Here is a 26,888-nt window from a genome sequence, read left to right as displayed (position 1 = left end):
AAGAGATAGCTGGCTTTAAACGAGTTTAAGGCATCCTGTGCCGATGTGATATTTATCCAAGAAAACTATTTCTGTTCCCTCAAATTTGCTATGAAATATTTTTTCCTTTGTCACCTCTGCTCCTTTGGGTAAAGTGAGCATAGAAACACTTGTCTTTTAAATTTAATTTCCATTTCTGTTGACCCTAAGAGGAGATTTATATCTCTGAGATTGCAGTCTTGCAGGTACAACCCTCAGTTTATTGAATGTCTATGCGCCTAACTCTAGAAAAATACAATTTCTGTGCCAGGTTCTTGACTCATAACTCATCTGTTTACTATAATGGGAGGAGATTTTGAGTTGATTTTCTCTCCCAGCAGTGATAGGAAGGCTGTCTAAGGGAGTACTGTATATCCCATCTTCCAAGAATGCTAAACTATCCACCTCCTTTTGAAAATTGGTTAAGAAACATAGTTTGGTTGAATCTTGGAGGGTCAGACACACTTTTCATTAAAAAAAAAATGTTTTATTGCCCAGCTCACAAGATGTACTCCAGACTGGATCACTTCCTGGTCTTGGCACATTTTCTTCTGAAGTTAGTCCTAACACCTGGTCAGATCATGCCTCTATTACTTTAGAAATGGCTTTGTCTGTTGATCACCCAGAACTTGTCACTTGAGATTAAATGAATCACTTCTTAAACTCTTAATCACTTCTTAAACAGCTAGAAACATTTGATGGACTTTCTACCAAGCTAATGGAATTCTTTCAAATGAATGAAGGAATGGTGCAGAAGGCTTCTACATTGTGGGAGATATACAAAGCCTTTATCAGAGGCCAGTGCATCTCAGCTGGTACTCACCTTAAATGTGATGATAAGTATCATAAAACTGCTCTACTGTGACAACCTAAGAAAGCAGAAGAGATTTTGTTCAGTGCCCCTATGGTGTCTAATCTTCACACTGTTACTTATGTTACTATACGGAATGACTTGAAGATGAAGATGAATGAAGATTCTGATTTGAAAAAAGTTGAAAAATCCCTTCTTTGTATGAAACAAAATTTAATAAATATGCCAATAAACCTCTTAGAATTCTGGACTATGAACTGATGGATAGACCTGCTCAGTCCATTCCTATTTTCAAACTTCAGTCTATTGTCCAAATAGGATTGCCAAAAGTTTTGGGGAATACTACAATAAATCATAGCATAGTTTATTTCCTGGTATACACCCCCTTTTAAACCAGATATATTTATGTCCTGTCTTAAATTTCCTCAGCTATCTATAACAGATTTAAGTACCTTGATTGTGGATATTACCAAGGAAGAAATGATTGCTATGGTTAAACAACTGCCCCTTCATAAACCCGCTAGTCTATATGTTCTGCCCTATACATACATTTCTTCTTGCATTGACCCCTCATATATTAGCACTCTATTGTTCCCTGCACAAAGGGAAAACACACCATTCACAATTTTTGCTATCAAATGTTTCTGTTATACTCAAAGGGAAGGATCAAGCATTTTCAGCTAACTATAGGCCTAGCCTTGCTTTATTCAGATTACAAGATTTTTACTAAAATATTGGGCACAAGGTTGTCTGCTCTTCTCAAGCTAATCAAAAGGCATCAGGTAGGTTTTGTGCTCTCTCGACTGATATGGGGTATAACACTACTAACTACTGACCTTGTACATGTTGTGAATAAATTGTCTACACTCACTCTGTTGCTCAGTTTGGATGCTCAGGAGGCATTTGATAGACTGTTTTCCATTTTGAAACATAATGGATTCTGGGTCCTTTCTTGTCTATGTTGTCTATCTCCTTTAATATGTACTCTATGCTAAGAACTTTTGGCCAAATGGCCATTCATACTAACATGGACATTCATGGGATCAAGGTGAAAAGCAAGGAATATAAATTAACCTTATTTGAGGAAAATACTTTGCTGTCATTTATGGATCTCTTTATCACTCTCCAGAATGTACATTGTCTATTGAACAACTTTAGCAGATTGTCAAGATATAAAATCAGTTCTTTCAAGATGCAAACATTACTAATTCATATTCCTCCTTCTCAGCGTATGTCCCTGCAGGTTAATTACCATCGGTGTCGACAGTCTCTCAAATACCTTGGTGTTCGTATCACCCTGACATATTCCACCCTATCTGAGGCAAATTTATCTCTCTTGTTTTGGGAGCTCTACACAAATTTAAAGCAGTGGGATAATCTCCAGCAATCTTTTATGGGTTGTATTCATGCCCTCAGAATTTCTATTTTACCTAGGTCGTTGTACCTTTTCAAAGCCCTCCTGGTCCCTGTCCTCTTGTCTTTTTTATATATGCCATTTACCAATTTTATATGGCATTTTAAAACACATAGAATAGCTAGATCCATGTTATTTACTTTAAGTGTGGGGGGGGGGGGGGTGTTGGGTGCCCCAGAACTGATAAAATACTATCCGGCCACTCATTTACCTCAATAGTATCCTGGTCTACCCTGCATGCTTCCAACTGTTGGACTGAGATAGAAACCAGCCAAGTGCATCCAAAACATTCCCATTCCTTGATACGGACCACATCTGTACATACTCTTGGAGAAGTGAAACAATCCTTTTTGTCCTCTATGATTTTTACACTTTCAATTTGGAAACAACATAAACAGAAATATTCTCACACCTCATCTTGCTCTCCACCGACTAACAAGGCTCAGATGCTTAACTATTGTTTTACTTTTACTTACAATTTAGGCATTACATTTCTTGCTACAACTTTCTCTTACATTAGACCTCCCTATACAGTTTGAATATATGTGTATTCAGGGAACCTTTCAATTGCATTTGATTTCTTCTATATATAAACTCTTCTGGGGAACATTCCCCATGACAAAGAATCAACATTCATAAATGATCAAATAGGTTAATTAATTAACTTAAAGATCATGTTGTTGGAAAATTTTATAGCCCAGCTCTAAAACTTTGTCGGTCGGGTATTCCGACAGAAACAGTCGGATGGAGCCCACACACAGTCGGATTATCCGACAACACGGTCCGATCGGACATTTTCTGTCAGAATGTCCGACCGTGTGTACAAGGGCTTACAGTTCGTGTTAAAAACTGGGGTTTAGTTTGCACACATTTGCAAGTACATGTGTAAGCTGCAGAGGCAACATCACGGCACCGCAGTATTATCTGCAGTCCTAACTCTATAAATTTTGAGAGCCTACGTAGTAGTAGGAGCACATATATAATATTTCACCCTAGATGTGCTTGCACCTTCAAGATTTAACCTATATATTTTAATGAAGTTTTAGTAGCACTCTCAACCTGCCTTCATGTTTCCTCCTCTTTCTACATAGTTACATAGTTACATAGTTACATAGTTACATAGTTAGTCAGGTTGAAAAAAGACACAAGTCCATCCAGTTCAACCTTAAAAACAAATAAATAAAATAAAAAATAATCGTACAATCCAGATACCCAATTTTATGCCCACAATTGATCCAGAGGAAGGTGAAAAAAAAAACCAGCAGAGCATGCTCCAATTTGCTACAGCAGGGGAAAAAAATTCCTTCCTGATCCCCCAATAGGCGATCGGATTTTCCCTGGATCAACTTTACCTACGTTAGTACCTAGTTATATTATGTACCATCAGGAAAGTATCCAGGCCTTTCTTAAAGCAATCTACTGAACTGGCCAGAACCACCTCTGGCGGGAGTCTATTCCACATTTTCACAGCTCTAACTGTGAAGAAACCTTTCCGTACTTGAAGATGAAATCTCTTTTCCTCTAGACGTAAAGAGTGCCCCCGTGTCCTCTGGGTTGACCGTACAGAGAACAACTCAACACCAAGTTCACTATATGGACCCCTAATGTATTTGAACATGTTGATCATATCCCCCCTTAATCTCCTACATATGTTGTAACTCTGAGTAAAGTGTAGGATGCACTCACAGTGCTTTCAACATTTAGTAAAACATTAACATTTGACACTCACATTTTAATATGCATAGCATCTTATGCATATAGGAATAATGCTTATTTGGGATAAAATCCCAGAGATATGCATTAAACTGTGAAGGGCACCGTTAGGCCTCTGTTTGCCTGATCACTTCCTGGCTGAGCGAGATGATATCACTCAACTCTGCCCAACTCCCAGCTGGTATGTTTTGTGACATGATATAGTCAGAGTTTAATGAGGTTAAACAGATTATACTCAGCTAAACATACTACAAGGGGACACTGAATAAAAGATGATACTTTGCTCGGGGTTTTGGTTTGTGGCCAAGAAGGCATACAGTATAGATCTGGCAAAGTACTGTCTCCTAGTTTGTTTCAGTCCAGTAGAAGTCAATATACATGGCTGGACACTATGGACATGTTCAGTTGTGGGGTTACTCATTGTTTGAGTTTGCCTTATCTGTGTGATACCCACACTGTCCAGTCGTGTGTCAACAATGGCTCATTTAGGATTGGACAGTTGTTGAATTCACACAAGGTATGTATTCTAATTTGTTTCTTGTGTGATTTGCCACAAACAATATGTTGGCAGAACTAAGATGGTTATTTGACTGTTTCAGGGACCATCTATCTATCATTGGGACCAATAAAAACACCAACATAGCATGTCACCAGGGCTCTAGTTCTATTAAAGTGGAAGTAAAGCCATGGATTTAAACAGTTACATTCCCGGCATGCCGGGAATGCTAACTGCACATTGGCTGTGCTCTCAACCAAACTGTCAAACCATCCAATGGATGGTGTCATAACGGATCACATGTGCAGCACCGTGGCAGTTGAAGATTAAACAGAGGTAAAGATGGCAGCTTCCTTGGCTGAAAATGATAGGGGAGTTTACTTCCACTTTAAGCTGCAAATGCTCATCAATAACCCCATTAGACAAGATTATTGTTTTTTCTTATTATATAAAAGAGAAGCATATTGGATTTTCATAGACCAACATTTAAATAGAATTAGCTTTGAATGTGATGTTATCCACTGTTATGAATTAATTGATAATATCCTTTTTTTTCTTATTTGAGGTAGCAGCATGCAAAAGGTACAGTGTAGACATATGCAATAGGCTGTATATAAGAATTTCCATCAAGATCAATCATCATCAATCATATCAATCTATACAGCAGTAGAAAAACTGAATATATCATACAAAAACACAATACAGTCAGACAAGGCGGTCTATGAACCTTGTGTGTAATCACCTTGTGGCAATACTAACATTAAGAGTAGAAAAAACATATAAATCAAAGCAATGAAAACAAAAACAAACGCATCTCTATAAAATGATCAAAAAAATAGGCAAATAATGATAGTCACATACAAAATCAATCTAAAAATAAGTTTCTATTAAAAGTCCACATGTCCCATTTATCTGAAAAATGGGGCATAGTGTCTGAAAGAATATGAGAGATCCTCTCCATCAACATTATGGTTGGGCTGACACTTAGGCCTGATTCACACCTATGCATTTTTAGTGCATTTTGCAGATTTGCACTACAGAACGTGTTCCATAGGAAAACATGGACTGAAGTGCAAATCTGCAAAATGCGAAAAGCACTAAAAATGCATATGTGTGAATCAGGCCTTCATGCGGACGCAGCTAACAGCAGGGAGTCCGATGTGTCCCTGTTCTCGGTTTCAGGAATGAACCAGGCCCAAATTTTTGCCTGAATTCAGACCTGAAATGGAGGTGGGCACACTCTCCTGTCATGCGGATTGGATGCGGGGAAACCACATCCAAATTCATACTAGTGTGAACCCAGCCTCAAGGATTTGTAAAAAGAAAAATGGAGGGAGACCTCCAGTTCAGAACTATAGCTCAATGAGTGTATATGTGGTATAGATTAATTTTTCTAGATGATATGGGACATCCAAAATCAGTGCAAAAAATACAAGCAGTCATAGTTAGCATAATGGCTCATCTCACAAGTTTAGAGGGGATTTCGGAAATCCTTTGCCATATGAGGAATATCCTTGAAGTGGTATTAAACCCAAAGCAAACATTTATTATATTGCAGCTGATCAGTTCTTAGATGTGATGGCTGCATTTAGTTTCCTTTATAGGCTTTCTGTCTTCTATTTTCATCTGGTGACCTGGCCATAATGTCTGTTGTTTTTCAAACGAACAAGCTCTCCAGCAGAATGTATCTGTTATAGAGATGAGACACACCATTTTAAAAATAGCAGTGGTGCGTACAATGATTTTTTTTTAATGCAAAACCTTTATCCCAAAAGGAACACAACTGTTGCCGTAACTGATTATAAAGTGTTAGCTGAAGTTTGGTTTTAATCTGTTAGTGTATTTAAATCTGCTAGTACAGCTAACACTCCCCTTCTCAACTGACAATGCTGCTGTCCAAAGGTGCCCCCTGTGGTACTTTATGCAGAGTGGGGGCACTCTAATACATGAGATGTGTTACTGGCCAGATCACCATGTGAAAACAGAAGGAAAAAAGGCCTAAGAAAAGAAAACGGATACAGCCACCACATCTAATAATTGGTAGGCTGAAATATATTATATTTTTGGTTTTGGATTTAATACCACTTTAAGGGTTTGAAGGCGGGCAAATGCAACAAATGTTGCAGGCATGGAGAGTGAAAAGTGCAATCATTCCAGTCGCCCTCCTCAAAAAAAAAAAAAATGTCCCCAAAGAAGGACATGCAGAGGTAAACCTAGCGACTCCTGAATAGGAGGTCCAGGAGGAAACCAGGGAGGCTAGGTGATACCTATATTTGTAGAGGTTCCAGACATTAAATGATTGGGCTACAGGGCATGTAAGGGTGCAAATATACAATGAGGAAGAGGAAGTTCAGAGAAGAACTGGTAGATAATAGGGTGAAATAGAACCTGCATCAAAATTAACCCAGGGGACTCTAGAGTTTACAATATTCACTTTACAGGCATACTGTGGACCAGGGATATGCAATTAGTGGACCTCCAGCTGTTACAGAATTACAAGACCCATGAGGCATAGCAAGACTCTGACAGCCACAAGCATGACACCCAGAGGCAGAGGCATGATGGGACTTGTAGTTTTGCAACAGCTGGAGGTCTGCTAATTGCATATCCCTGCTATAGACATTACCCAGGCACAATAGTTAAAGGAATATTTCATTTTTATTGTTTCACTTTAAGCATTAAAAAAATTACTGTTCCCGAAAATAGGTCCATTTAAAACATTTATTTTTTGCATTGGTACATGTTCCCTGGGGCAGGACCCAGGTCCCCAAACACTTTTTATGAAATAACTTGTATATAAGCCTTTCAAATTAGCACTTTTGATTATTCATGTCCGTGTCCCATAGACTTTAAGGGTGCTTGTGTGTTCTGCCAAGTTTTTTGCCTGTTCGCATGTTCTGCTGTGAACCAAACTGGAGGGTGTTTGGCTCATCCCTAACCACCACCATCAGCCTGAACCATTGATGCAAGGTAGGATGGTTCCATGCTTTCATGTTGTTTACGCCAAATTCTGACCCTACCATCTGAATGTCGTAGCTGAAATCGAGACTCACCAGACCAGGGAACATTTTTCTAATCTTCTATTGCCCAATTTTGGTGAGCCTGTGCGAATTTTAGCTACATTTTCCTGTTCTTAGCTGACAGGAGTGGCACCCCATGTGGTCTTCTGCTGCTGTAGTCCATCTGTTTCAAGGTTCAATGTGTTGTGCATTCAGAGATGTATTCTGCATACCTTGGTTACAATGAGTGGTTATTTGAGTTACTGTTGCCTTTTTATTTTCTTGAACCCGTCTCCCTATTCTCCTCTGACAACAACAAGGCATTTTTGTCTACACAACTTTCGCTCACTGGATATTTTCTCTTTTTTGGACCATTCTCTGTAAACCCCTAGAGATGGTTGTACATGAAAATCCCAGTGGATCAGCAGTTTGTGAAATATTCAGACCAGCCCATTTGGCACCAACAACCATGCCACTTTTAAAGTCTGAAAACCCCCTTTCTCTCACCCACATCTAGATGCCTAAATGCATTGAGTTGCTGCCACGTGATTAGCAATTTGTGTTATCAAGCAATTGAACAGGTGTACCTAATAAAGTGGCCGGTGAGTGTGTATATATATATACATATATATATATATATATATATATATATATATATATATATATATATATATATATATATACATATATATATATATATATATATATATATATATATATATATATTTATTACTCCCATATGTTTGCACATAAAATAACTTGTGATAGATTATATTTTTTTCTTTTTCATTTTTCTCTTTTAAACAAAACGCCCATATAACTGTACCATACCATATAACTCCTGTACCTTTTGTATTTAACTGTACAGTAATTGTGCTGCCCCCCTATACATTGTAAAGTGCTGCGTAAACTGTTGGCGCTATATAAATCATGTATAATAATAATATAACAAGTTTCATCATGCCTCCGTCTTTGGGAGTCATGCATGTAACTGTCAGCCTTGCAATGCCTCATGGATTTGTAGTTCCTGGAGAGCCACAGAGAACCCATGGCCTAACCCTTCCCCACTCTATAAAACAAAACAGGGCATGGAGATAATAGTTCTCATGTTATATTAAAGCGGAGTTCCAGCCAGCGGGGGGAGCGGGTATCTTTTTTTTTCCAGGTACCCTGTCCCCACTTTGGGAAGACTAGGCCGTAGCGAATTACGTCAGCTTGGTCCCCCTCCTCCCCACCTTCTGCTGGGCCAGTGAGAGAGGGCAGTACGCTTTGCACATGCACAGTAGGGACCCCGGCTGTGAAGCCCACAATGGCGGCGGCAGCACCTTACCAGCCGATGAAAAGATCAGCTGTGGTGCGGACATCGCTGGACTCCAGGACAGGTAAGTGTCCTAATGTTAAGTCAGCAGCTACAGTATGTGTAGCTGCTAACTTTAAATTGTTAAAGGGGTAGACAGAACTCCACTTTATTATAAAACGATAAGGAGAGGGGAAGGAGAGTATAAAGCAAAAGGGTGGATAATAAGCAACCGTGGTAACTGTATGTGATGCTTTAGCAAACTATTGAGACTCATGGGGGCAGTATATTGAAGATCAAGAAGAGATTGTACAAAGTTAACAACATGTGTAGGGGGAAAACCAAACTTTATCAACATGGTTTATGTTGTTATGTTTCTAAGCTGTAAGCTGTTCCATTTTATAAATAATTTGGGGTATTTGTATAACTACTCAGTTGTATGCTGTGTCTACTAATCACAGCACTGCCCTTTTAAATCCTCTATACTTTAGCATACAAAATGTTCTAATATTAGATGGTTATGGCAATATACATGTCTCCATACATACAATCATAATTAACCATAATAATATTCTTGGATTCGTCAGTGCTGGGCTCTCCGTTCGGGACAGGTGGGCGACCCCTCCCGCAGCCTGTAAGAGCAATCCAGCAGCTACTTGGCTTTTACATCAAAGAGAATCGCCAGCCCTAAGAAACAATACCGGGATGACATCCTATGGATGGGAAGTGGGTAAGTGTTTAAATAATGAATGTTGTTCTTGGTCACGTGGGAATAACTGATGTTTTTATATAGTGGTGTAGCGGCTTTGTCATTCTTTGAGAAATCGCAATGCCCAGTGCGAAACAAATTAGAATAGAACCTGTTCCTGCTGGCTATTTTGATAAATTAAGAATATTATTTTGCATCTCAGTGTGCAGAATTCCTGTTGTTGGGCTGGCTAGCAGTGTGCTGTCTCACTAGTCTCTACAACGAAACCCTCTAGCTCTGCACGGTGTGCCTATGTCATGTAGGGAGTTCTGCAGTTCTCCGTGCTCTACTAATAGGCGAAGCTCCGGGAGATAATGTGACCTGTACTTTATTGATGGATTTCTACAGATAGAAGTGAGGTAAGAAGTAAAAGGGGTAAACAAAAAGTATGCCTGCCTTGAGATGTTCACCTGTTGAATAAATTTGCCTATGCAGTCAAGCGGCCTCAGTAGGTAAAATAACAAAACTGTGCAGCATTAAAAAGTGTTGCTTAATGTAGTTGCCATACTTGTCGGCCATTTGCATCACCCCTGAAGCTTGGCCAAAAAACTCCCATTGCTTGTTTATGCCCTGTGGCATAAACAAAATACATATCAGAAAAAGCATGCATACTTTAGAAAGTGAATTGATTAGCAGCTACCCTCCAAATAACTATAGTTTTAAAGCAATAAGGTAATAGAGGAGTTAACAGACATATATGAATATTGTTTTATTGACATGTTAAAATCCAACAAACAGAAGAGAGTTTCCTCTAAACAGAGCACAGTTTTAATATAATTTCTAGAAAATAGTATGTGTGCTGCTTGTACTTTTTTTTCCAAATTAAAGCCTGATAAAGCTGACTTCTGTTGGTCAGATAGCAAGTACAGTTTAGCAATCATAGCATACAAATCTAGTTTGGTATTAAACTAATCACAATTCAGCAGCTGAAGAGATAGATGTCTTGCTTTGCCTGTGACAATGTGCCATGTTAACTTCAGAGTACCAAGTACTTGGCTCACATAGTTTTCTTATTACAATATTATCTGTGGGAAAATGACAGCAAGTGCAGACTGGGGATGTTCTAGTCAGAGAAATAAACTGTGATATTCCCGAGAACAGGGAGGATGAGTAATCCACATGGGCCAATAAAGAACTCCACAAACATTTTATTAGGTGTTTTCTGTGTCACAATACACTTGTCAATGTTAAAATGGAGTATTTTAGAAGTTGCCAGTGCCACATGTTAACCTTGAATAAAAAGTGATGCTTGGCTGCAATAATTTTTAGTGTTGAGCCCAGGAGTACTGAAAAACTATACATATTTTACAGGAAATATGGATTTCTTATTAATTTCCTAAAATAATTGAGTACTATCTGTCATACTTTATTTGCACTAACATTCAGATTGTCAGGACAAGGTTTCAGGGTGTACCTCTTTCTTCTAAGATCCAAACAGAACAAGAAGACAAAGACAGGCCCGTCAAGCCCATAGTGCTGCTGCATTTGCCAATCCGAATCGGGAGCCTACCACTGCTGTAGCACCCATACTTCCCCCATTCACTGGCCAACCCGGAATTCAGGTGGTTTTTATTCACTGTTTTTCACGGAAGATATCTATAGATCTATTGTGGACCAAAGCAATTTGTATGCTGGTCAATTCATTGCCACTAATTCCCAGTTGACCCTTGCCAGAGATTGGAGACCTATTATGGTCTCTAAATTTTAGACCTTGCTTGGCCTATCCCTCCTCATGGTCATAACTAAAAAAAGTGAGTTGCGGTCATATTGGTCCACTGACCCAATTCACCATATGCTCTTGTTCTCTGCCTCCATGACCAGGACACGATACGAGCAGATCTTGCGGTTCATGCATTTCAATGACAATGAACTCTGTTGTCCTCGGGGTAACCCTGAATATCATCGGCTCTTCAACCAGCAGTTTTCAGTCTTGTTTACTCCCGATCAAGTTGTCTGCGTTGATGAGTACCTGATTAAGTTAGTTAATAATTTACTCGCTGTGAAGTGGAGGGATAATAACAATGTTTTCTTTCTGTCCTCCCTTCGCGGCGACTGGTGTTGTGGAGAGACCCCTCTGTGTCCATGAATATAACCTTAATAGGGGTGGACCTCAACGACCAGTTGTTGGTGTCATACCTAATTGCCCATAAGGCCAGATGCTGGTATAAAAAACTGTCTATATATTTATTCCTATTGGCTCTGCATAGGGCTTATGTGCTATACAAAGCTTCAGGGTGAACTGGATCCTTCCTTAAATTCCAGCAAGAGATCATCACAGCCCTTCTGTTTCCAGACAGTGCTGTGACCCAACTTCCCAATCCAAATACAGTGATCCGTCTGCATGAGAGGCATTTTCCGTATTTGCGCAGGACCTACTGTTCACTTTTATTTTCCGTATGGCCTTCCTGGTACCCCTAACCAAAGTAATCCCCAAAGAAGATGTCGTGTCTATAGAAAGCGCGGATGCTGCTTTTTATTGTCCCTCCTGTCCTGACCAACCTGGTCTATGCTTTGGTGAATGTTTTGAATGCTACCACACACTAGTGGAGTATTAGCATAGGGTACAGCATTGCACAGTCCTAGGGCACACTTATACAGGATCTCAAAAGATGAGATGGCCATCACATTTTGAGAGACCCTAATCTGGAACGTTTACGGTTTACAGTTTATATAAAAGTGCCAAAAATTTAATAAATAAAAAAAATACAAAAACACAAAGAAATAAAAAATAAAAAACACAGCTTGGGGTGTCTATTTTATGAAATGGGGTCCTTTGGTGGGATTTTGTGCTATTTTGGAATTTTATGGCCTGTGAAACTGTGATAGGTAGTGAGGAGTGAAATCAAAAATTTACACCCTTAGAAATCCTGAAGACAATGCTTGGTTTTCGGGGTCCTGTATGCGGCTAGACTCCAAAAAGTCTTACACATGTGGTATCCCCATACTCAGGAGAAGCAGCATAATGTATTTTGGGGTGTAATTCCACATATAACCATGGCACGTGAGAGCAATATATAATTTAGTGACAACTTTGTGTAATTTTTATAAATTTTTTGGTCATTTTTTTTAATCACCTAAAATATTCAATGGACTCAACATGGCTCTCAGAAATTTCCTTGGGGTGTCTACTTTCCAAAATTTAGTCATTTGGGGGGTTTGTACTGCCTTGCCATTTTATCACCCCAAGAAATGAGAAATAAACTAAAATCTGCGTAAATTCCAGAAAAAGTACCCTAGTTTGTAGACGCTATAACTTTTGCACAAACAAATAAATATTCACTTATTGACATTGTTTTACCGAAGACATATGGCTGAATACATTTTGGCCTAAATGTATGTCTAAAATTGAGTTTATTGGATTTTTTTTACAACAAAAAGTAGAAAATATGATTGCTTTTCAAAATTTTTGCCCTTTTTCCGTTTATATCGCAAAAAATAAAAATTGCAGAGGCAATCAAATACCATCAAAAGAAAGCTATATTTATGGGGGGAAAAAGTATGCACATTTTGTTTGGGTACAGCATTGCATGTCCAATTACCAGTTAAAGCAGAGCAGTGCCAAATTGTAAAAAGTGCTCTGGTCATTGAGCAGCCAAATCTCCTGGGGCTGACGTGGTTAAATAATTAAATTTTTTCATTTATTGAATCAAGGAAGAATATTTAAAGCTTATCTAAATCTTAAAACCAATATGTAATATATTTTAGTTAGCCAAACTAATACTTTCTATTTTTCAGGCTTTTTTTCCTTGATTTTTCCCTAGTGATCTTGCAAATAACATACTTTCTGTCCATTTATAAAGGGAACCATAGTTGTCATCTAGACTGAACTTTGAACTTGTCTTCTTCTCTTTATCTGCATTACATGTGGCAGGGGGATTAGTCAGAAGAAAGAAAAAACATTGCAGGGCATGGCAAATATATTTCTGGAAAAATTACCAAATGTTTTTGTACTTGCCAAAAATTGCCTAAGCAATGAAAATGAATGCTGCCACCATATTTATGGACTGACAGGCTGCAATATTTCTGTTCTTGCATTTAAATGTCCTTTAGGAAGTTACTGTCCTTTCAATAATCCCTGCTGAAAAGGGGATGCCTGTTTGAGGTCATTCTAAATCCCTGTGCCACCAGTACTGACCATACTATAGCAGAGTGCCCATTTACTCACCATGCTCAGAGGCAATGACAGATCCCTTTGATTCCTATTCCCACAATTCCTTGAGTTCTTGGGCACCTCCAAGGAAGATACGTTTCTCTGCTTTCCTTCCTCAAGAGGCTCATGGAAGCTGCACCTAATAAGGCAGACGTATCTGGGCATATGATCTGAAGCCAGGTGATGGATCCTCCATTGTCAGAACTGTTGTGTGAGCAGCCAGGTCACAGACTAATAGCATGCAGCTTCCCCAGAAAACCGCCACCACTGTGGGGAGACCTTCACTAACTGCTAAAAGAGCATTGCAGTTCCAGTGGGTTGTCCTTGCAGGGTCTTGCATTCCTTCAACTGTTTACCTGTGTTATGGGAGCTATCCTAAATTTCACTGTAAAGACTGCTGTCTTTAAGGACAATCGTAAGTAGCTGTGTTCTGTACTACTTAACTGAGGTGAAACATTGTCCATGGGTGCAGGGTGGCAGATGACACTAGCAGACATACAGCAGGAATACACATAGAGGAATCTATGCCATGTCTGACCCCTCCTCCACACCCCAACACACAGCACGCAAGGCTTCACTTCCTGATTCCCTTACTGAAGATGGCGACACCTCCATTCAGGAGCCGAGGGACAGGTTGGTTTCGGGTGAGGACATTGCGGGCACCCTGTACAGGTAAGTGTCCTTATTTGAAAAGTCAGCAGCTGCAGTATTTGTAGCAGCTGACTTTTTTTTTTTTTTTGGCAGAACTCTTTAAGCACTAACTCTGACACTTTAAGCACTGCAAGCAGGCACTTGGCAGTGGTGTGGAGCAGAATCAGCAGCAAAATCACAAAGCATGGCCGAGTTCAGTAAAAAGTGGGTAATGCAGTAACAAATCAGAAGCTGGCGCAAGGCCAGGGACACAATTATTAAGCTATAGTACTGTACATAATCCAAAATTGGGTCATTAGTAAACTTCAAGTTACAGTTACTCTATGTCTGATCATTCAGCCAATTACACATCCTGCTACATCACCAAATTTCCTGATGTGACATTGCAAATAGTTGGGTGTTCCAGTGTAATGTAGGGGTTACACCTTATAAATTATATGGTTAAAACATTGATACCTCCAAACATACCATACATGAAAACACAATACAAGTGATTAATGAATAAAGCATTTGACACTTCAACTAATGAAAGTTGGATATTGATCAAAGCAAGTCAGGAACCCTTGCAACTCTTAGTTCAATCTCAACTCTAAAATCTGTATTTATAAATTAGTAAGCTTTCCTGAAGTTTTAGGCAAAACTGATGAAACACTAGTTGGGGTTCCCTTTTATACAAGTTAACTAAATTATATTTGCATACTTTATAAAGCCTGGTAAAAGCAGTGACATTCCCCACTAATTAGTTTTGTAAATCCTTTACAGGCTGTGAGTTTGATAGCATGAAATTAAATTAGTTTTGTGAATCATTTACATTGTTTTTATCATCTATACAGATGTAACAATAGCTATCAATAAATCATATGACTGCCAAAAGCAATTTAGGGACACATTTGTGGAATATCCCAGTGCTTGTTTGTTTGTTTTATAATGTAAATAGGGATGAACAAAGTGACCACTGCAAATCGGAGTGTGTGGTGGATACGGCCAATACACTGAATGTGATGATGAGTGACCAGTGCTACTGCCCTTCACACCATTTTGCTGATATATATATTTTTTTTATTTTTACATTGGCTGGCCTTCTACATCATCCAATGCATCTTCTGTGACCTAGGAAGCTGTTTTCCTGTCCTCTGCAGGTTGCAATCCATGGGAAAGTCTCCCAGAATAAATCTTTAGAATGCTATACCAGGCTGAAAATTCAAGAATAGTAAGAGAGGGTAAAGGCTTCTGTAAGGTGGGAGCTGCTGCTGTACTGCTTAAAATGGAACCTGTGATTTGTACATGCCCAACAGGTTCAAAATATTGTAGGCCACGTCAGAAGAACATTCACACATTATCTTTTCTATCTGCCTCTCCATTCAGTCAAAGGAAGCAAATAAAAATACCCTTTAGTTGTGGTAATGGGGCATACGTAACTATCTACCCTCCTTCTCATGTGACACTACTGATGCTTGTGGACTGAATGCTCAAGCACCCAGTGTAGTACACAAAGGACAGAGAGTGCAAGCTTTAAGTATTGATTTAGAACTTACACAGGGCTAAATCACAGTCAGTGGCTGAACAGAGCAGCAGGTGGATAAAGTGATAGTAAGTACAGTATATAGAGTGGGTGAAGTCAGTGTCCCCCATGACCAACATTTTTTGATAGCAGAAAATAAACATTCTTGTGCACAAGTATGTTGATCTGTTGATCTAGAGTTCAAAATGAATAATGTCTCGGGCCTTGCTGCTGGCCTTGATATTCTAGCAGTCAAAAGAGGAATAAAAAAGAGAGGGTGCACCAGGCTTGTGCATTATCCTTAAATGAATTTATTAAATAACAATATAAAAACTACTCACAAACATGTGAAAGAAACCGCAATGTAAGAAGCCTTTAAGTGATGGCAATCGATCTGATGGCCACAGTCTCCAAATGATGAAAGAGGGGACTGCTAGGCTCTGAGGAAGAAGGTTATCCCTCAAAACGCATCTGCCAATGGTGGTCTTTGTGTCCTCTCTTTCATCATTTGGAGACTGTGGCCATCAGACCGATTGCCATCACTTAAAGGCTTCTTACATTGCGGTTTCGTTCACATGTTTGTGAGTAGTTCTATATTGTTATTTGATAAACTTATCAAAGGATAATGCACAAGGCTGGTGTGCCCTCTTTTTTCTAATCCTCCCCCATGGCCAAAGCACAGGTTCACTTAAAGTTATCAGTGTTATTCACTTCAGAATCTTAGACTTGGACTACTGAAAGACATGGCTTATGAACAAGCAATTCTGTACCATTAGAAAATTGCTTTCCCAGGAGGCTGACAGGCACTGTGTGCTGTTTTTGTTACTTGGCAACACATCTCACACTATTTCACAATTTCAAACCTTAAAAAATACTATCATAATCTCTGAAGCTTACACTACTGACAAGGGAGTCTTATAGGTTGTTTTGCTGTTCTTATTATTTGGCAGCATAATTGAATGGTCTTTTTTTCTGCTCTTGAAGTCTTGCTATACCACAGTTCAAACCATATGTTTAGCATCTATCTACATAAAAAAAGCCAGTATTTTGGCACAAAATCAATAGCTGAATGGGCATGCAGATAGTCACACGATGAAGGCAGGCAGTTCATATGGTTTATACATAAAGTATATGCATAAGCTGTCCATTGGAGTAGGAGTAGAAGTTGAAGCGGTAGCTCCCCTAAGAGTAAGTCTCGGCTTAATCTCCTATTTCCACACAATGTCCGTACCCATTGTCTATCCTCTTAGTTATTTAACGACTTATCTGATTACACTATACACAGTTTTCTAGTTCTAATTTTTATTTTTGTTATCCCCCCCCCCAAAGCAGACCCTTATGGTCCAGAATACATATGTTGGGGAGACCCCCCCCCCTCCATTTCTCTCCTTTTTCATCCATAGTATTTCACTAATCATAGCCTAAGGTATTTAATTATAATTGTCTACACCTTTATTTGGCATGTACTACTGGCACCCCAATCGAGACCATCAACATAATAATGAAACTGAAACTATGGATGTCCTTAAATATACTATTATTGTTGCCTATTTCTAGGGATGGGCGAACAGTTCAGCCCAAGCATAAGTTCAGGCCGAACTTTCATTATTTGGTCGTTCGGTGAACAGCCGAAAAAACGGTCCCCCAACTGACCACAATACATTGAGATGCTAAACATTGCATTGCAAGCCCTGATTGGCTGAAGCAGTGAAAGCTTCAGCCAATCAGGGCACAGAGCACTGTCAGAGTCATGATTGGACACTGTCATCATGACTTTATCCAATCATAGCTCATTCTTGCCCCACAGTATAAAAATATTCTTTCATTGGCAGCCATTTTCAGTGTGATTTTTGCCTGGAGAGAGATAGAACAGGGTTCTGTTCAGTGCTATTAGTTAGTTAGTGTGCTATACTGTGCTATTTTGCTTTAATTGTCAGTGTAGAATATTAGTTTAGTGTCAGTCTAGGAATAGTGTGAGTGTAGTGAGGAGGACCATCATTCAGCTTTGCATAATATGCAGCTAGAGTAGGGACAGCTCAGATAGTTTCACTGTAGTGTAGTGAGACTGTGTCATTCATACATACATTAGTGTAGAGTTGGGAAAGCTTAGATAGTTTCAATGTAGTGTAGTGCAGTGAGACAGTTCAGATAGCATCAGGGTAGTGATTGTCTATTTGATTGCGTTACTGCTAGTTTAACGTGGTTTACTTCTGCATGCATTACTGACAGTTTAACGCTATTTACTTCTCTGTGTGCTACTGCCAGTTTAATGCCATATAGTTTTGTGTGCGTTAATGCCATATAGTACTGTGTGCGTTACTCCAGTTTAACGCCATATCATTTTGTGTGCATTACTGTTAGTTTAACGCCATATCATTATGTGTGCATTTCTGCTAGTTTAACGTCATATAGTTCTGTGTGCATTACTACCAGTATTGCAGTATATTATAGTATATCCGTGGAGTGTGTCTGCGTAGTGTGAGTACTCAAACTAAAGTGCACCTCTTTACATTGATTAAAGTGCATCTACGTACAGATTTCAATTGCCTCTTTACATTTGCTTATAAACACCACCCCCTCCCTCCCAATAATGTCTGGGGGGACAACAAGGGAGGTAGACATTCCCTTGGCACTGTAAAGAGGCCAGCAACAAATGTGTCCACAGGCAAAGGCGGACGTGGTGGTCAGTCCTCAGGCAGGGCATCATTTCCTCTGTTTAGTGAGTTTGCCTGTGCTATCCAGCCACAGCATGCAGAGGAGGTGGTGGACTGGCTTATTAAACCTTCCTCATCCTCCTCATCCTCTGTCACACGAGCAGAGACAAGTGTGCAGTTCCCTGCAGTTGCCAGATTGGATAAACCTGCCTCCTTGTCCACATCTATTCCTGCCATAGCCCCAACATCAGCCATTGAGGTCAGCTGAGTTATTTGACCACAGCGTCAGCCACTTGCCCCTTGATGATGCCCAGCCATTACTGGATTCAGATGTTGGTTCTGAGGTTGAGTATGACAGGAACATAAGCCTAGAGAGAGGGAGGAACACTGGTAGACAAATTGGCATTCATGTTCCCCAAGCTGCAGCTTATTGCCAAGTTGTCTCCAGTGGTAATGATGAAGATTACAAAAAATTGCAATAAATGCAGCTTGCTGGTAAAGTGTTTTTTTTTTTTTTTTTGGATTTATAATTGCAATTATTGCTGCAGCAGATTCTAGACATGGCGCAGATCTGCCACTTTACAGGTAGGCTAATGCCGCGTACCAACGATTGGACTTTCCAGCAGACTTGGTCTGGCGGACCGGAATCCGTCGGACAATTCGATCATGTGTGGGCTCCAGCGGACTTTTTTCCCCAAAAGTCCAACGGACCTAGATATAAAACATGTTTCAAATCTATCCAACGGACTAAAAACCGGGAAAACCATTATGCTGCATACACACGACCGGACTTTTCGATGGACTAGGTCCGACGGTCATCCCGACGGACTTTCAGCGGAGGTCCTACAGACTTTTCTGAACAAAATGACTTGGCAACTCATGACCAGACTAAGTCAGTTCGAAAGTCCGTTTGTTTGAACATGATGACGTAAACGGGACTAAACAAGGATGTGTTCAATAGCCAGTAGCCAATAGCTGCCCTTGCATCCTATTTGGTCCGTCAGACTAGCACACAAACGGTTTTCCCGTTTTTTTAGTCCGTCAGACTTAAATCCGTCAGATAGATTTGAAACATGTTTTATTTCTAGGTCCGTCTGTCTTTTGAGAAAAAAAAGTCTGCTGGAGCCCACATATGATCGAATTGTCTGACGGATTCCGGTCCACCGGACCAAGTCTGCCGGAAAGTCCGATCGTGTGTACGTGTCATTCATCTGTGTGCTAGTCCGACGGACCAGATACGACTCAAGGGCAGCTATTGGCTACTGGCTATTGAACTTCCTTGTTTAGTCCCATTAACGTCATCTCATTCAAAACAAACTGACTTTCGAATGGACTTAGTCCGGTCATGTGTGGCCAAGTCCGTTCGTTCAGAAAAGTCTGTCGGACCTCTGCCGAAAGTCAGGCGGGAAGACCGTCGGACCTAGTCCGTCGAAAAGTCCGGTCGTGTGTATGCGGCATAAGGGAACACCGCAGGCACTATATTGGAAGGAATTTTTCATTTTTATGCTTTCACTTTAAAAATCAAAAAAACTAATTAAAAAATTACGTTTTTCACAAACTTTTTTTTTATTGATACATGTCCCCCAGGGCAGGAACCGGACCCCTATAACCATTGTATGCCCAATTACTTGTATATAAGCCTTCAAAATGGACACTTTTGATTTTTGACGTTCGGGTACCATTGACTTTAATGGGGTTCGTTATTCGGGTCCGAACTTTCGCGGTGTTCGAAAGTTCTGGTGCGAAGTAAACAGGGGTCAGTTCGGCCAATCCCTACCTATATATATATATTTATACTTTATTCATCTTTATTTTTATCTTTATTTTTATTTTCATTTATTTTATTTTTATTTTTATATTAATTCATCTATTCTCACTGTTCAAATAAACTACACCTTCTCCTTTTTTGTTTTCTCATGTTCATCTTTTAATCCCTTGTTTTTAATCATTATGGACACATGTTTTATATTGTAAAGTGCTGTGTAAACTGTTGGAGCTATATATATCCTGTATAATAATAATAATAATAATGTATATGTGGATCATTGATCAGAATTTCAGTTTTCTCTGTATTCCCCACCAGTGTCTTGATGTTTTTTGACCAATTTACTCTATTGCTCACCCATAAATCCAATTCTTTTAAACTGTTTAATTCAGGTTAGGCTGGAGGTTGTAGTCCCACAGCCGCCTGATATGCTTAAATTGCTGCTAAGAACACTTCTACCCCAGGACTTTAGAAAGAGCAAGAGCGAAGAGCGCATAGCCTGTACTGTTTCTCTGTCTCTTCCTGTATCTGCCAGTCCATCCAGTGATGTCATTTCCGCCCGTGTTCCACAATGGTTTCACTTTCTGGTGGTCACAGGTTGCCTATGGAGCCTGCTATAGGATAAAACGAACGGTGACAGAACTAAGGACCTCCTGAAACAGAATCTCTCCCTCCCACTGCAATCATTTGAGCCTGATATTTACTTACTTGTGTAAGTGCATTTTAACTTTTAATTACAGTAAATGGAATGTTAAACCTCTACCCTGAGTTGACACTTCCTTCTCTCTTCCCCCCTATCTAAGTTACAGTATATAAGATGTTTTACTATTAATTACTAGTCTGCACTAAAAAATATAACTAGAACATTACATAAAACCCAGACATTATCATTGAGGCTACTCCAGAAAAATATTCTTCAGAATGGTACACAACAATGTCATAAAGATTAAGGCAATCTGACTATATCCCAGACATTCAATATCTACATTTTCACAGTCATATGGTTATCAGCATTTGACTTTCTTGGTATGAGCTATAATTCAGTAACATCTCTTCAATATTAATACCACTTATATACCAGAGAGTATAGCAAACTTGTGAAAATCTCTTCTGGCTAATACACTGATAAGTATGACAAATATTTTTGGTACAGTCTGTGAAAGAAAACAAGAATTCCAGAATCACAACCAGGGCTGCTCTTCTAAGACCATGGCCATCCGTTTCTGCCACTGCTGCTCTTGTTTCTATTTTAGCAAATTTGCTCCACCTTTCACATGATGCCAGCAGATGTGCAATACAAACACCAGGGTCTTCGCAGTGACCCAATGTGTTTGGTACACTAATAATAGGCTGGGAAGATTTGTAGCCATCTTAAAGTGGTAGTAAAGCCTGCTTTTTTATTTTTACCTACAGGTAAACCATATTATAGTCTTACCTGTAGGTAAAAATAACAAAGAGAGCTTTACTACCACTATAAGATGGCCTACTATAAGTGTACCAAACACGTTGGACCACTGCCCAGACCGGGGGGAAGACGTCAGCTCCCTCAGTGGTGACTGGGTGCCACTGGAGGGGCTTCATTCTGAGGTAAGTAGTTCTCTTAAGGAGGATTTATTGGTTCGGGCCGGGTTCCTAGACACTTACAATGGGCAGTTCTTTTTTCAGATTAATTTTATTTTGGCTCCAGATTTTCCGTTGTTCACCAATGCTGTAGGCTCAAAGGGTTTTACTGCAATTTGGAAAACGCATTGGTGTTGTGCAGCTTGGTCTGAGTCCTGGATATGTAGGCAAGCAACAAACAACATAACTCTGCTTGAGTTATTCTCAATTTAGTTTTCAATGGAGCTGGGTTTGGGAACAGGCGGATTCTGATAGAGACGAACAATAAATCAGTCCTCTTTACAATAAATTGTCTCTCATCCAGATCTTTGTTGGTGATTAAGGTTTTAAGGCAGAATTTTTTTTATGTTTGAAGTTCAATGTATGGCTTAACGCTAAATATATATATTCCTGGAAACCTCAATAATATAGCCGACTCATTATCTCGGTTTTAGATTGGCCGTTTTCGTCAGCTGCTTCCAGAAGCGGACATGGAGGCTATCCAATGTCTGGAGCATTTGTGGGAGGTGATCTGAATCTAGTTTTGAGAGCTAGCAAAGGATCAGTCATACCTAAGGCCTGGGCGAGTTATTCAGCTGCTTGGAGGAGTTGGATGTCATTTATAGACAATCTGGGTGTTGGTGGTGGAAGTCCATCAAAGGGGGCTAATTTGGCTTTTGTAGCATCACTCATGCAGCAGCGATTTTCATATAGTTATGTGATGAAAACATTGGTTGGCATTTCCATTTTCTTCCGTTTAAGGGGGATGTCCTTCTTGCACATCATATTTTTCAGTTAAGCAGGTGCTAAAAGCTTACAAGAGGGTAACCTTTGTCATAAATGACAGGAGACCTATATCTATGGAGCTTCTCTGTAATCTTTGCAAAGTAAAGCCAGCGGTGGGTTTCTCAGATTTTGAATCCCTGTTGTTTAAGATGGCATTCATTCCTGCTTTTCATGGGGCCTTTTGCCTTTCAGAGCTGCTGTCGGACTGTGTAGGTGTTTTATATGATCAAGTGGCAGTAAATCATTCTGGAGTGCATATTTGGCTCAGGCGCTCTAAAAAAGATATATTAGGTAAGGGTGTTTGGATTATCTTGAAGGCTCAGGATAATAAATGAGTGTGCCTAGTGGCAGTCGTTTATCAATTTTTCAGGGCTAGGCTCTTGGATAAATGGCATTTTCTGGTCCATCAAAATTTGGGGCCCCTTACCAAATATCAGTTTGATTTTGTTTTGCATAATTGCCTTAAGCACTAAGGCCCCTTTCACACTGGGGCGGTTTTCAGGTGCTACAGCGATAAAAATAGCGCCTGTGTAGCGCCTGAAAAAACTGGCCCCTTTCACTCCAGTGTGAAAGCCGCAGTGCTTTTACACTGGAGCGGTGCGCTAGCAGGACGGTGAAAAAAGTCCTGCTAGCTGTGTATTCACCGCTCCTAAACCGCTCCTCCCAATTGAAATCAATGGGGCAGCGCGGCTATACTGTCGGCAAAGCGCCACTGCAGCGGCGCTTTGCGGGTGGTTTTAACCCTTTTTCGGCCGGTAGCAGGGGTTAAAACTGCCCCGCTAGTGGCCGCAGACTGCCGCTAAAATGACGGTAAATCGTCGCTAAAAATAGCAGCGCTTTACCACCGACGCCCGCACCGCCCCAGTGTGAAAGGGGCCTTAGGTTTACACAATTTTAAATGAATTTCCCTTATATATAGAATAAGAGCAATGTCAGAGGCAGCCAGGAGGGGTTTGGGAGAGTTGGCCATTAAGGAAATGGGGAGGTGGAAATCCAACTGTTTTAAATTGTATGTCAGGCCTAATCTTTTTGTTTAAATCCCTCAGGTTTGCAGCACACAGTATAGATTCTGGGACATTCATTTATTTATTGGGTGCATAAAAGAGCGGCTCAACATAGTTATTCCATGAATTTGTCCATGCTTCCGGAATCCTTTAAGGTGTATTGGAAAGGAGTGAGAGGCCTCCAGTGGCAACAACGTTATTTTCACTTATCCAGGTTATATCAAGTTTGGCTTCCACCATCTATTTTGTTGATTCATTTAGGAGGGAATGATTTGGGAAATATTAGAATGTTGGATTTGCTGTTTATGATCAAAAGAGATGTCCATCATTTCCCACTTCCCCGGGTAAGACTATAGCGTTTTCTGAAATAATTCCTCATCTTTCTTGGCTGTCCTCTTTACAGAGGAAAGTAATGGAAAAGATGCGAAAAATGATAAATAGAGCTATGGAGAAGTTCATGCCTATGACTGGTCGTCTATTATACCGACACATAGATCTGGAAGATGGTATTCTGGGGTTGTACAGGCAAGATGGAGCCCGCTTCTCAGACGTGGGTCTCGATACTTTAAATTTGAAACTGCAGTGTGGGATCGAAATAGCTGCGGTATTGGGGTTGGGCTGGGCATGATGCTCAAGCCCAGCTGGGGGGGGGGGTCATTATATTTGTAATATAAAATGAAGTAATGCTGCTTGAGTTCTGAAAACTGAGCAGTTACACATTTTTGTTTCATTAAAGTAATGCTGTTTTATACAGTCAATAAAAAATTGTTGTTTTGTTTTAATATGTTGAACCAATAAAGTGCCACGGCCATTCTTTGCCAAACTTTTATACTTTGTATATGTGTTTATTTAGTTGTATTCAGAGTAAGTGGTTGCGTGAATGGATGTGGCCTACAATCTCATGGAAAAGGGGGCACAATATGAGCCCACTTACTTGGAATTGTGGCCACCCCATCTTTAATATTGGTTAAAATAATTGCTATTCACATCAGTAAAGTAGCAGGCAATAAGCGGGTACTGCCACATTAAATTTGGGAACTACAGGATTCAGGGAGAACTAATGAGATTGTGAGTAATGTGCTGGAAGCTGGGGAAGCCTATTCAAGGGACTAAAAAAATATTATGTAGAAAATCAAACCCCTTCCTACTAACACAAGCGCTTATGGGATAGGTAAAACAGATCTAATTCCCTTAATGGGTAAATAACGTGGGCAATTAAGGCTGAAGCAGCTACCATATACACCTAGCAATGGCAAGTGTTAAATGTAAAATGAAATAAAACAAACACAATGGGAGCGCTAAATAGCAAAAAAAACAATACAATAATTTCAGGTGTGCTATCATAAAAATTGTTTACATATACAAATGTCCAAAATATGCTGCAAATCAATTCTATATTAATTCCACAGTGCATATAGTGATAAAGTCCAAATGGTGTTTTGATTCCTCAACTTAGATGATAAGCTGTCACCAACACCTCTACATGTGAAAAAGATGGGGGGTGAGCACATTCCCTTTGAATCAAACTCTTACCAGAAAAAAATGGATAATAGGCATAAACACCAGATCTTCTCTCTGGATGATTTTCTCCCCAGATCTTTTTGCAGCCGGGAGGATGGATCACACGCTAATGGAATCATTCCAAAATAAAAGAAAACACTCCATAGTGTAATCCCATTTAAAATAATTTATTGTATTCCAAAAAATGTATTTCCCCCTTTTAAGACTTGCACTTACAAACGTTAAAATTCAAACAAGCGTGTTCATAATGCAATCAGCAAAAAAACATACAGGGATGATCGCGGCTTTGTCTCCTACCACACTGAGCTCAGCTTTCTAGCAATGGCAATAGCGGAGTCTCCGAACGGCATGCTGATTTCAATATTGGTCTTCATATGGCCCCATACTGACGAGTTTCGTAATCCACGACATCATCTGAGCAGTCTATTTAAGGGGCTGCTGGACTGGGATTCCCCCTTTTCCTGAGAAGAACGCCCCCATTCATGAGCAGTTTTATGTGTTTGGGTCACCCTAGATTTATTGGGGGGATGTTATATTTCTATGTTAGAATGAGATAATACTGCTTGAGTTCTGAAAACTGAGCAGTTACAAATTTTTGTTTCATTAAAGTAATGCTGTTTTATATGGTCAATAAAAAAATGTTGTTTTGTTTTCATATGTTAAACCAATATGGTCTTTGTTACATAGTTACATAGTTACGTAGTAGGTGAGGTTGAAAAAAGACACAAGTCCATTGTCAGGGCTGGCTTAGCCCTTCCTCCTCTGTGCTGGCCGCTCAGCTGTCGGCTAATTGCTAGCTCTCTTCTCTTTCCACAGTTACCACTGTGGAAAGAGAAGACTATCCGATCTGGCTACAGGACTCTGGCTATGTTTGACTACGCTTTTTTCTATTTACCTTTTTATTTTTATTAATAAGCAAGTGTGATTTGATTGTACTTATGTCTCAGTCTGTTTCATGGTTTCTGACCGTACGCAAAGGCCATGAATTCAGAAGATACAGTCAATCCACTTGTTGGTAATATTTTTTCCAGATTGGATGAGCAAGATCACCGCATGGATCAGTTTGCCTTGGCGTTACAAACGCTCCTGAATCGCACGGCTCACCTTGAATCCCCCACGGTGGCTGCTTCGGTACAACCTGAGTCGCAGGCCGTCCCTGCTGCTGTGCCAGTCTCTGTGCAGGCACCAGCCTCGAGTATTACCTCTATGCTCACGTACACACGGTCAGAGATTTTGGCAACCAAATCCGTCGGATTTTGCCCGTCGGATTTAGTCCGACGGATTGTGTCCGAAACTGTTGCATACACACGGTTGGGCCAAGTTGTCTGATTTAGCGGTTGCCAAGAACGCGGTGACGGAAGCCGTGTACGGCGGGACTAGAAAAAGGAAGTTCAGCACCACATCCAGCACCCTTTGGGCTCCTTCTGCTGATCTCGTGTTTTAGTAGAAGTTTGGCGAGAGACGATTCGCGCTTTTCAGATTAGTGATTCAGATCGCTACCGCTCTTCAGTTTGTGCTTGTCTTTGCGTATATGATAATCAGTGCGTGCAGTCATTAAGTATTTGCTTCTCATTGTGGACTATATCTTGTCTGCTTGCTTCTGCTATTCAGGTCGTCCTTTCAGGCCTTGCTGTTTATCGGTGCTTTCTGGTGTCCGTTCTGACCAGACGACCGTTTTCCAAACATGTTTCGTCTACGTACTCATCGTACAGTTTGTGCTGTACAGGGGTTCTTACTTTGACTTTGACACAAGCCCAGTCC

Source organism: Lithobates pipiens, unplaced genomic scaffold, assembly GCF_037356315.1.
Source record: "Lithobates pipiens isolate NorthernLeopardFrog02 unplaced genomic scaffold, aLitPip1_a1.2 Scaffold_1, whole genome shotgun sequence".
NCBI classification, from domain to species: domain Eukaryota; kingdom Metazoa; phylum Chordata; class Amphibia; order Anura; family Ranidae; genus Lithobates; species Lithobates pipiens.
This window is presented reverse-complemented; position numbering follows the sequence as displayed.